Raw genomic sequence first — 13,765 nt, 5'->3', positions numbered from 1 at the left:
GGGCGGGGGGGGGGGGGGGGGAGAGGGACATGGTCCATCCTTCGTCTCGTCTTCCGTCACGATTTAATCGTGAGTCGCGCGGCCATGTAATTTATTTTTCCATTTTTATGACGCTGCTTCTCAAAGTTTTGCCACAGCATATTAATGGAGAAGAGATACACATCCAACGAAAATTATATTTATAAACACTCATTAAAGCTTTACGTTTGGTAACGAACAGATAATTATGTGTCATCGGATGATAAATTAATTCAATAATAAATAAATGTATGACATAAACTCATGTTTTATATTTAATTATAAAATTACTGGATACGTCGATATGCGTTTCCGATTGCAATGATAGCAATTTAAGTTTCATAAGCGTCTGCACACAATTATCTCGTACATATGCACTTAAAGCGCTGGAAACGATATAGTCCCAGGTTATAAAAAAATGCATGTTAAAGGAGAATGTATAAAAAAATTGATAAATGTGAATTCATCAATAATACATACGTCACCGGTACCATCTTTATTATCGCGATTCAAAAGCTGATACGGCCACGACCGTGAGCACAGCTGCCACTTTGCTGAGAAACGAATTTGTAGCTGTGCTCAACCTTTTTGTCTCATCGAATCACTTCCTGGCTTCCCCTGTCTTCCCTCGCTCTTTCGTTCTGCTGTGGCCCAAACGAGCCCATTTTTGGCTTACACGTTTGGACGTAGCGGAGGACGTTTCTGCGGACAAACCGATTTGGCGTGCAAAAACGGATCGCATCTTTTTAAAACATACTTGAGGTCCGACGAAGCGTTCGCAATTTCCGCCTGATGGTGCACAGGTGCGCGCGTGTGCGTGCATTCTTTTGTCGGCGTGTCGCGCTAACAACGGCTCGCCTTTCCGCAGTCCGTGGTCACGCAATGACAAATCCTATAAATCATAAAACAAACCACGCGTTTAGCCCCCGTTTCGTAGCGTAACGCGGCCGAAAAATTCCCTTCTCGTCCGAAGGTACTAAATTACTCTTTTTTCGACGATGCTCCTTCGATGCACTTAAATTCGTAATAACGTAAAAAAAAGTGTGCTCTTCAACAAAATTGAAGAGGATGTGAAAGCAGAGTATTTAGGCCTAAAGATACTTTTTTGAAAATCGCTCTACGATTATTTCTCGTATGATTTTGTAAATTCGTATTTCGTTAAAGGCCACCAATTCGAAAAAATCTTTTCATTTTATGCACGTCAAGAAATGTAATAAAAAATCGCAATGGTAAATGTAATAAAAACATCGCAAAACAATTGAATATTTAAATCGTGCGAAATAAGTTTGTAAAGAATACTTTTTATGAATTCAAGGAAGATTTTTATTTTTTGTCAAGAAATACGACAAAATACCGCAAAACAATTGTATATTTAAATCATACAAAATCAGCATAAAGATTACTTTTCATGAATTCGAAGAAGTCCTTTCATTTTATATTAAAACATATAACGAAAAACATTGCAAAATAGTTGTGTATTTAAATCATGCGAAATCAGCGTAAAGATATAACTTTTTATGAATAATCTTTACTGATTTATATAATCTTCATGAACATATCGATCTTTGCTCGTTGAAAACAGTCATTTTCTTCAAGATTAATGTTCCCTTTTATTCTTGGCACCGCCGGCTCTTAAATAAAGCTGTCACACTGCCTCGGATGAATTGCACCTCCGTTACAGAACCGCGCAATGACGCCCGGACATGGGCTCGTCGTTCACGAGCGCGTAATCGCGTGTGCATGCAAAGTCACTCACGCGACCGACTTGATGGCGACGGCGGCGGCGGCAACGGCGGCGCGAGTCTGCAATTTCGCGCACTCGTTCGAAAACCGGCCACCCCGACACCTGTTGTCGAAGTATACGCTTGATGATTCCCTATGCTAAGCTCGCGATGTGGCAAAAAGTCGGCCAGTCGGCTCGTTGCGAGCCCTGGGGGCGATCGGAAGCGGCACGAGATGAGCGAAAGGGGGGCAGACTATGGGCGTTCTTTCCCCACTTTGTTGGATCCCTACCCGATTCTACGTGTTCGCAAAAGTATCGAAGGGGACAGGAAAGAGGGGGGATGATTACGTGCGTCTTTTTAACACAAAAGGCTCGAAAACCAACACCGAAATACGGCGAGCATTGGCGCGCCCTGTAATCGACAACGTCCCAGACCGGGCTCTCCCTTCGTGATGAGACAACCATTTTCAAAATTGCGATAGTCGCCTGCAAATAAGGCAAGAGATCGGCACCACAGCCGGACGTTGTAGCTAACCGAGGGCCTCTCGTGGGCGAATTATTATTTGTTTTTGCCTCGGGGGACCATCACGGTGCTTATCGAGTCACCGTTTGCTTCAGCTGCAACGGAACGTTACGCCCAGTTTCGAAGGAAACAAAAAAATTCGTCTCGTTGTCCCTCCGAACATTCTTGGGGGTCCGCAATTTCCTTCCTCTAAAGTATGTTAATACCGGACATCGTTTGCGTTTGAAAAGCATTGATTGACATGTCTATTAAAGTTATTTTTTTATATTTTTCTCATAAGAGAGTCACAATGGCATATATCTTAGGAATGATGATTCCTCTATCTTATTTCATCGTTTATACTAATCTGCAAATGCGCATTTGAGAATCTCTGCAGAATTATGTTCAAGAACAGAAATTCCAGGAGGGGAAATCACACAGTGCGTTCCTTCATCATTGATTTCTGCTATGCAAGTTTGTGATTCCGTTGCAATGGTCGACGAAACCACTAGTTATGGTACATCGCGCAAACTATACTAGAGCGATACGAAAAAAATGACGTAGGCGCGAATCGAGCAAATTGGTGAGGAACCATTCAAGACTTCGGATTCGGCCGCAATCTCGGCTTCGGGGCATTGGCGGCTCACGGGCGATAATTGATATCACCTGCCATGTAAATATCGGGTATCGTCGTTTGCCGAACCTGTCGGCGGAAAAAGAGGCCAGGGCGAAAGGAATTGCCGAACGCAACCGCCGGTGAGATAATTACGTGTTGGTTTTAGAAAAGGGGGAAGCACCGGTTAATTCCACGCTTCGTAGTCCGCGCAAAAAGCCGCCTGCGGCTACGAGTTCCTCTGTTCAAATTAGGCGACGTTGTGTGAGAATCTTACCTAGAACCAGAACGTAGATCAAATTTTAGACTTCCTAAACTGTCAATATTGTAGACAGATACAAAACATTAGAAGAATAAGAGATAAAAGTTATCCAATTTAACAGATTAATATATATATATTTTTTTATTTTAAAAATACATATTTTATTTTAAAAATACATATTTTAAAATCGACACATAATTCCATACTATTATTTCTTTTTAAGCTATATTGATATAAAATATTGATACCTATATTTAAATATATAAGCGTTGCATTTTTCGCCCGTAGCTTTATATTAATTTTTCATGTTATTTTATCATTGAAAATTATCGCGATGTTGTCTGATAAGGAAAGTCTTGCGAACGCCTACCGTTTCGTATCGCAGTATTCTTACGTTGTACATACAACACCTCGCCGTGAGCCGTTTAGCACCTCGGACGCCATACGGTTTAAGACAGTTTGCGTATCTCGATCTCGCTCTCAACACCTTCCTTATCGATGATTTCTTTTATGCTCCCGTAATGACACGCTTCTCGGCATGCCTGCGGCGGCGGATGCTGTTAAAAAATAGATAGAAAGGAAGCACGACGTTTGTTTAGCAACACGATAGTTTCAGCAGGGAGTAGAAGGCAGGAGACTAGTATCAGATCAGATCCTTGCGGTTTATTCTGAAAAGTTGATGAAGTTGCGTAAAAAGTACTGTTTTTTTAATTTTTTAATATATTTTTAATGCTTTATTATAGAAACAAAAATATATATTATTTTGCACTTAATGTGTTCGCTAATTTAAAAATATAAATATATAAATCTAATAATCTTTGGACAAAACACTAACTTGTGTAAAATAATTAAGATAGAATCTCAATTTCTTTCTTCTTAACTGCCTATAGAATAATCCAGCGATGACAGAATGCTTAAAATACTTCTTCCTAAAAATCTAATGCATTATTTGCTTCTGATGTTTTATTCGATTCTTTGTTAAGATTTAACGTTTCGATAATTAGGTAAGCATTCTTAGATCACGCTATCTATAATTAATAACACAAAAACGCATTTTAAAGATGTCTATCTAAAAAGCTTCGGAACGACCTCACCTCACACATTTTCGCGTATCAAGTTTAGAAATCTTCGATCGATCCCATGTCAAGCTTAATGCAAGTAAGAAATGGTAGAGCAAAGAAAAATCTGTCTGTGGAGATAGACGTCATGGCTGTCATTTTTGATTTAGGTCTCAGATAGCTGATTTGAAGCGTTGATAACGAAAATGTTTGAACGGCAGTCTGTAATTAACAATATTAAGGGTAAATTTGCATCGCGGCAAGGGAGGAGCTAGCGACCACATTGTGCATTCTCGAGTAGTCTTGCCACCGTACATGATAAGCTATAATTAAATTGATTGGCACGCGAGATATGAACCATGCTGTGAAGAATATGCATTAACACGGCGAAATCGAAGATGATCGAAGAGAATAGGGGAACGTTGCGGTGTGAAAATATTGGTGACAATGTAATTATTGGGTATGTAAGAAACTACTGATTAGTGACTACTGCATGATTAAATTGCGTATGTTTGATCGACTTCTTACATGGAAGAGTATCGTTCGTGAAATCGCGAAGACACACTTCTACACTTCTTCATGTAGGTGCAAACAAAATTTTATCGGTTCGATCGAGCTCCTTTGGGCAAATTAAGAGCACCCGCGAAAGACATATTAAAATTTATGTCGCCAGTCGACACGCTCGTTAATTATCGCGTGCGTTAACGATCATTCATAAAGAATAATTCTTGCAGTCAAAAACAGCGATAGAGATCGGCTTTCGTTATCCCCTTAAAACAAATTGCACTTGTCGCGAAGCGTCGCGCCTACTTTCGAGCGCCAAAGAGTCACGCCGCCGCCCTCTTTCTGTCCCTGTTCGCGACGACGCGCCCTCTCGGACGTGAAAGGGCGGTTGAAGAGAATCGGCGAAGCGTGCCCATAAAAAACTGTGGGTCCGCTATTTATGGCGGTTTAATTAATTCCTATGTGTTTTCGGCCACTTCCCATGCAAAACGCCCCCCTCCGCGCGTGTCTTTATGGCTCTTCATGAGATATAAATGATCTGATAAAATGTTTAAGCGTCGTTGCAGCCTTTTCGTCCCCCATTCGAAACGCTATTATTACAGAAAAATAAAACCGCGGCTGATAGAAGCCGCGGGAGACGCGCCATAAAGGGTGCACCTCGACTTTCCCTTCCCCGTCGCGCGGCATCTCATGCATATTCATAGTTAAAGGAGGCATTCTTAGAAGCCGTTGGAACCGAATCGCCGTCCATCTCGCGATACATTCGATTAAAAATACGAGAAGGTACCTACCATTTCTGGATACCGCGTGCAATCACGCGAGTTCATTGTAGTGAGCTCTATAATATACTGGAACGAGTCGAAGAGTGTCTCATTTTCTAGACAAGGACAAAGATGATACTTAAGTTTTTCAGGACTGATTTGCTAATGTTGTTTCACTACCATAAACAGTAAGAGTCAGAAAGTATTTGCTTGTTTTCCTTTTCTTCGTCGTAATTTTCTGTAGTTTAATACAGGGAAGGCTCGTTCCAGTATATTATAGAGCTCATTGGTTTATTTGCGGAGCAACGAGCGGCAAGGCAGAGGATCTTCGAGCTGAGTTAGGTTTTCGATTAAGAGAAACGAAATATCGCTTCTCAAGCTTGCCCCGATATTTTGGCGCGGCTTTTGGCACTCGCTTTTACCCGCCAGCGTCGATTTACGCGCGTTCCACAACGGGTCCACTTAATGAAGAGATACGGTAGCGTTTATTTCGCTCACGCGACGAGTGTCGCGAAATCTCGTACAAGTTCGAAGGACGCCTCTCCTTTATTTCTGTCCTCGTAAACAGGCTCGCAATCTCTCCTCCGTGTTGGAACTCGAAACGTCGTCCATCGAAGCGACACGACGTCCGCAGCCGACAACCGCAACGGCCGCGTTCTCTCACATTCGTCGCTCGACTTTATTGCGTAATATTGCAAAGCACGCGCGAAGCAGCGTGCCGGTGTAGGTGAAGGCGTAGCCGAGCCGAGTCTGTGAATTCACATAAAATTAGCATTCCCCGTTGCCGTACGTCGTGCGTAAGCTTCCCACGATAGTGGCACGCATGTAGGTATCTACGAGCCTATACGCGGAATAATAACGAAGTATCGTCTCGATCGCACCTTTTCTGCGAATCACAGATTGTGCAGAATCTATTCGTAGAAAGCGAAAGAAAGAGAGAATTCTACGTCTATGTGTCGCGTTCGCAAAAACCCGTAAATCGTATACGCGTTAGATTACCGCTATAGGACTCAGTAATAGACCATTAATCAGTATTAATTAAATCGATTGCGCTAGAAATACATATGTATAGTGCTAGTTAATTTATGCCCGTCGTGGCTTTGTTTATGATCGCTTGCGTTTTACCGAGAGGGAGAGCGTTTCTACCTGCGGTTCTAGACTTTACCGCTTACCTGTTACCTCTTACCTGTTACCTCCGCGTATAGGGACACGTGACACACGCGAGTGGCACGCGCGGCGCGCGCTTGCCTCTTCCCAATGGCAAAACCAGTTCTCCATAGAATAGAAATAACGTTTTTCTTTTCGTTTGTCACCGGCGTTCGATGCGATTCATGCGTATCGCGGAAAATCTCATGCATTTAAAAAAAAAAATAAGTTTCTTTTAATTCTTCACGTGCAATGTTAATCTTTTTTTTTTTTTTACATAAAATTTATTTCTCAGATTTTTTATTTTGTTTAAAAAATTGCTATTGCTTGAGAAATTATTACCAAGTTATACATTTTTTAATAATTTCATTTTTCCCTTATTTTTGTTCAAATTTCAATTTTTTGGGAAGAAAAATAGAATTGTTGAAGATTACAGAAAGAGAAAAGTGACCGATGGTATATGAGACTTTGTGACCTAGAATGTAATTAAAAAAATTAATGTATGAAGGAGAGATACGATGTTAAGCAATATACAATTCTATGCAATTCTATACAATCCGCTTATTAATACTGTTATATGCGTTATATTATTTGCGAGATTGAATCGATAGTTTTCTCAGAAGCTAAAGGAGCTTTACAAAGCTCACGCATGATTACTTGGAATAAAAACTCTTGTGCATTTCTCGGTCGGAATAATGACGGGTTACAATAACGAATCTATAATTATTGATTCCATCTTGAGCGGATTGCGAGGAGGCGAGAGTAAACGGGCATAAATCAACAAAGTCGGGACATCTCTCCGCGATCTATAGACGTCTCCTTGCGATTATATTATGGCAGTAAACGCCATCATTCAAAAAGACTCGCCTTTCTCTCCATTTATTTACACTTCGTACGATTCTCATTGTGCAGTATTCGACGATTTTTCAAGATCCGTTTGATTTACAGCTTCGACAAAAATAAATAAACATACGGCTTGATATGTTCGCTCATTCTCAACGTTTAACTTCAGTGTTTGTACCTTTTCGAGAAATGCGTGGTTCTGATTGCAGATAACTGGGATAACCGGGAAAGATATTTTTAAAAGAAAGATAACGCGAGAGAGATAATGGGATTTCAAAATATTATCTTCTTTCAAACAAAATGCATTTCACAGTTCGTCGAAATCTGGAAAGTTTCGAAACAAATGTTATAACCACTGCATTCATAGCTAACGAAACTTTGTAAGAATGGCGCCTTATTGTTCTATTACTTAGTTTCTACTGAATGGATTACGTATTTTTGTGAGTAATCCTTAGATTTCTTAGAAGATCTACTTATTTCATATCTTCTATATTATAATGAACAATGCAAAGGACAGTTGATCGCAAGACAAAGAAATTACATTAATTAAAAATAAGAATGAAGGTCAAGAAAAAATATATTTTATATATTTATATATTTTACTTATATCTTTTTGAGACTTTTATCTAAAAAAAAACTTTTTAAAATAACTAACTAATTAACTTATTAATAAATAAAAGTTTAAAACTTTTATCTATTTAATATAATATTAATAAAAGATACAATTACCTATGATAGCAATCAATAGTAGTATTCTTTGTGTATTTTATCTCTCTAGGCTATGAATATGATTTTATTAAAAAAAATTAAATTGTAATATTGTTTATTGAAGGTCATTGTTACGAACAATTAGAGAGAGAGTTTTTAAACAATTCCATGATTGTAATATTAATAAAAGATGCAATTTCCTATGATGGCAATCGGTGATAGTAATGTTTCAGTCGATATCTCATTATTTTGAAAAAAGATATATGAGCGAAGGGTAAAAAGAAATAAGCGAAATTATCTCGCTGTGCTATTACTATGGTCAAGGAGAAGTAATGATAGAGTAATTCAAGATCAATCTCATCGATCAGCGGTCGATCGAGTTTCATGGCGTCGCTTCGCGTCGCGTGTGATACACGTGTTTGTTGCCGATTCCATTAGCCGTAATTTTCATTCGTTTCGTCTCGATCGAGAGATTTCTTTCATGTGCGCGAAACAATCCTGACAACCCACGCACTCGCTTCGATGAAATCCATTGTCGAGCGGTCATGTACCGCGAGATTGAAGGTTATTATTGTTTAATACGGTCAATAAAACTGCATTATGGTACTACAACCACAAATGTAATACTAAGGTTCCACGGGGTCTTCAGAGGTTCTCACTGAAATGGGAAGGATATTAATTTTATCACATAAATTGATATTTTTATCACAAAAATTCTCTAATAAAATTAATAATTCTTTTACATTATTATGTAATACAAACATTTTTAAATTGCATTGACGTAACACGCATATGAAGTCACAGCTTTAATAGTACATAAAAATAGTTGATTCTAATGTAAAAATTTAAATTCACACGCTATTTATAAAAAAATTACATGTACATATACATGTAAGATTGTTCTGAGCAAAGGAGAATTTTTCACGTCTTCTTTCTCACGTAGCCCTTCGCAAAAAAATATGGCGAGCGCCACTGCGGTCCGTCCCGCGGCGCTCTCACAGCGAAGCCGATCGTGCTTCGAAATAATCAAGATCACATTGGCCTGTCCCGGATCAAAAACATTAATTTTAAATTATCGAGATGGCACCGGTCCACTCGTGGCCATGGATAACGTACCGCGACCCCGAAGGCGTTGGTTGCATCGAGGCGATCAATGGCGCCGCTCACCGTGAGAGATTAGGCCGGACCGTGATTACCGGTACATAAATATTAAAAAAAGAAACGGGAGGCGGAATGGGCACCGCACAGAGAAGGCGGTAAAGAAAAAGGCCGCCTTGCTTCGAGACGAATTTCACTTTTGATATATTTCTCATTCGCGTAGTAGTGTCACCTCCAAATTAAAGATACTTTCACGCGACTGACCGGATCCTCGCGAAATCAGAGCGAAGCTTGGATTATATTATCAATGTGATTTCTTCTTACACGGAATGGTTAATTCATTGATTTATGTGCAGTCATGAGAGAACATTGCAATAGACTTTCTTCGCCTTCTTTGTCTAATAACACCTTCCAATGAAAAGACATATGTTCAACAAAACAGTACAATTTTATTAATAGCAATTATTAAATTAGTTTATATATTATATAGTAGATACACAGTTTTGCAAATAATGACAATAGATAATTGCTTATAATTAGATTTGACTTACGCTGCTAGTCACAATGTAGCATCTTGATAATAGTATGCTTTAGACATTGTAAGGCAATATTGGTACAATGCTCCTATCGACCAACATTACATTAACAAAGCAAACAGAGAGCCGAAGATACACGACCTGTGAGTACCGAGCTTATCTCGTCGAAGCAATTACCGACGGATAGGGACGAAATTAAAGATGCGTATCGACCGACGTCTGCTTAGCACCATCAAATTAACACTTGTTTTGGCCGTCAATTAAACGATCGCTCGATAACGTCCCACTAATTTTATACTCGTGGCCCAGGTACAAATTTCTCAGCAAGATTTCTCTGCCCTGTTGAAACTTATAAGTGCATAAATAAACAAACATTTTAGCACATAAAAACACGTTTTGATGCGAAAAAGCTGTTTAAAATATGATTCGTTATTTAGACGTAAACGTAAATTAAATAGAATTGTTTAGCTACTTAGATGTAATATTGCCGAAATATGTAATGATGATTGTTTCAATAACGTGTACAGAGTGCTGAGATGAGCTTCAACCGCATCACAGTGATTAAGTATGCAAATAAATTTCTGCGATATTTAATTCGCAGACGCTCGTTAACACCGACTCAAGACAAATTGTTTGCCTAGCATGGCAAGCACGGGCGCGGAGGTATTTCTAATTATTCCATATGCATAGGTTTAATTAAGGACTCGGTCGCACACACGTATTCGCTTGATAAATAGTCTCGGTGGCGAAGGTTGGCGATCCGGACATCGATTTATTCCTGGCAGGTAACCATTGCGAAATAACCATTAATTTGAAAGTTTCGGTCTAAAGTCGCAATTATACGAATTATCGAATATCGAAGGTCAACTTCAGATTAAAGCCATTACGACGAATTAACCCGTGTTATGATTACTTGTACATGATCATCTTCTGTAGTTCTCTTTCGCTTCGCTTTTCTCCTACAAGCGTGTTTCTTACGACACGCTTTTTTACGACAAAATGTTACTTCGTAAAAATCACGGCGCACAAAAAACTTAAGCAGTGAAACATAAGTGCTGAATAAATTGGCAAATCGCAATAGAACAATAACGAAAGCAGTAGCAAATCCAAGATGTTGATTTGCTTGTTTAAATTTTGTGTGTGTGTCATAAGCCTTAAAACTAAATGACTGTTAGTTACGTACATCCGGTGAGAATTACATCGATTGCAATTTAAGAAGCAAAAGCTTAATCCAGAGATCTCTGTCTGGTGATAGGCTCGTCGGCCTTAAAACGGATTCTTTGTAACCGGCCTTTCCTCGACACTAATCGACGTTCACCAACGACGATAATCCTCAATAAGGCCACTCTCGGATTCCTCCCGGAACACTCGTACGCAGCAAAAGAAGATCCACGCAACGCGTTGATGCGAATACACGACCCAGTTTCGATGGTGTATCGGTAATTTAAGATCGATAAACCTCTATCTATCGAGCCTATCCAGTTACGCGTGCAGGCTGCCGCCGATGGGATTAAAAAATTCAACCATTCACGGTAATCCTTTCTCGCGCGGCGAAAATAATACGAATGCGGCCGGAACACGACACCGTCGATCGTATATTGAATTTCCTGAATTGGCTTGAATGTGCTTGATATTTGATAAAAAAAGTGGATTAAAAATATTATGTTCCAGAACATTATATGCCGTGAGGCGTACGAGTCGTAGGGTGAATCCTGTGGCTCCCCCGAATCCCCTACGATTCACCTTCCGTTCGCGATGATCTTCGCGGTTAAGTTCAAAATCCTCTTTGAAAGCTTTTTCACGGTTTTACGTTTCATAAACACTGCGACGAAGCGGCAGGGCACGCAAAGAGATCGTGGTAGAAGAGAAGACGCCAGAGAAAAACGAAAGGCTTATCATATTTTTCTGACCATGGGACAAATCCCTAAATCTTGTTTACAAGCAAATTCCACAATACGTAAGGGATTTAATGCGACTCCGGGCCGATTTCCGCGAAAGTCTTCTCCAAAGTGTAATTTACTATGAAAGGATTATACGGCGCAGAGAATCCATCCACAAGTAAAGCTCCTCGCCAGACGCCTGCCAAATGCGTTCTTTACGCGCTCACAATATGCGAATTAAACCGAAGGCGTATCGGTAATCTTATGATTGAGTACACTGAAAGACACCTCTAAGAAAAACCCATGAAATATTTGCTAATATATCAAATTGGATGGGGATGAAACGATCATATATCTGCAATTGAAATATAATTCGCTTCTCAAACAATTTGATTTATAGAAATGGACTTTTAAAGTTTCCAATGTCGGATTTAAATTGGCAGCGAGCTAAAATTTATTTTGCGAAAAATCGCAACAGGTAATGCAGATTGTGATATCGATTGGATACGACTGAGAAAACACCCTCTCTTTACCCTCTCAGCAGGGTGTCTTCTGACCAGCGAAGCGTCTGCTAACAGGATTACTGTGACGCGATTGTATACGCGTCAAGGAAATAGAGCGCTATTGTGGCATTCGGATACATGGATTGGGAGGCTAGATTGAAAATTAGAAACGTGTTCCTTTCATTCGTATGCTAAATATTTCCTTCAAGGAAGGACATCTGCTATCTACTCGTGAGATTTATCAAAAGGATCTCGTAGAAAAAGCGCCAAAATATCCTTGTATTGATTTTATCATTTTATTATTTTTAAATAACAAATGTATACACAAATTTAAAATCGAAATGTGCATATTTTATAAATGTATGATTAATAATCTAATATTAAGAAATAGAGAAAATATAAATTTTTTGGATCTCAATTTTAACGTATACAAATAACAAGTAGAAAGAACACAGCATGGTAACAAGATAGTTAACGCAAAGGCAAACACGAATGCGTGTTTAAAAGATCCAAAATAATTTTCTCATTTTTCTCGCTGACTTAAGCGATTTATCCATTCCTCGGCTCTCCCTCGTGTTCACGACAAGCTTCTCCGCAACTAGACATGCTACACGTCGTCGCCTACTACTATTTAAGAAACACGTCTGCGTTAGTCGAGTCAAGCGTGTGCTGATAAAGTTGACGTGATTTTTCAGCTATACTACATCGATAGAGGGTGATGTGAAAGAGTATCCCCATATGTTGGAATGAGCTAAGCAGTCCTTCCCCAAGATGTAGGATAACAGGCATCTAACACCCCATTTGTTGGTATCTCTTGCTCATTTATAAAAAGGGTTGAATAAATTCCCGTAGCGGATAAAAATACAAACCGGAAATTGTTCAACATTCATCCGTGTCCCCACAAGGTACATACATAATCAGGCTTATTTTTATCTCGAAGACATTTAGAGATCTCAGAAATAACGTTCGGTTTTTCGTTTGCACATAATATCATCAATTTCTAAAAAAAAAGAAAACAATATTTCTCTCTCTCTCATCACAAAATCATCTCCTTAATAAAATTTTAATATATTTTGTATTTTTACATATATTGCTTATCGAAATATTTCATTATTCTTCACGGAAAGAATGGTTTTGCTGAAGTATTAAAAAATTTAGGTAGATATAAGTAGATCTGAAAATAATTTTGTCAGATTAATAAAATAATTATGCTCAGCTGATTGTTAGAATACCCAAACCTTTTGCAGTATTTCTCACTATGCTTGAGCGTCTTACATAATTATTTTGACAGCCCAAAAAAATTATTACATCTAGCTAAATTTTTAGATGTTCCAGCAAAATCGATTCTTTCGTAAAAATGAATAAGCTTGTCTATTTTCTCAATTTTTTCGCTATTTAAATTTATCAATATTTGGCGACGCGTGTGAATACTATATAAATGTTCTTGCTTAATCATCATTTTACACAAATCTGTCCGGTCACGTTTTCGGATTTTGCTCCTTGATTAGGATGGATTTCAGGCATCAGCCAGGGAGTGACTCCGCCACCCACGTATTCAATTTTCCGAAAAGCTCGGGTGTTTGGTCCATCGCTGCTCGTGAGTCTCGCAG

Source organism: Cyphomyrmex costatus, unplaced genomic scaffold, assembly GCF_001594065.2.
Source record: "Cyphomyrmex costatus isolate MS0001 unplaced genomic scaffold, Ccosl1.0 scaffold10, whole genome shotgun sequence".
NCBI classification, from domain to species: domain Eukaryota; kingdom Metazoa; phylum Arthropoda; class Insecta; order Hymenoptera; family Formicidae; genus Cyphomyrmex; species Cyphomyrmex costatus.
Note: the sequence above shows the minus strand (reverse complement) of the source record.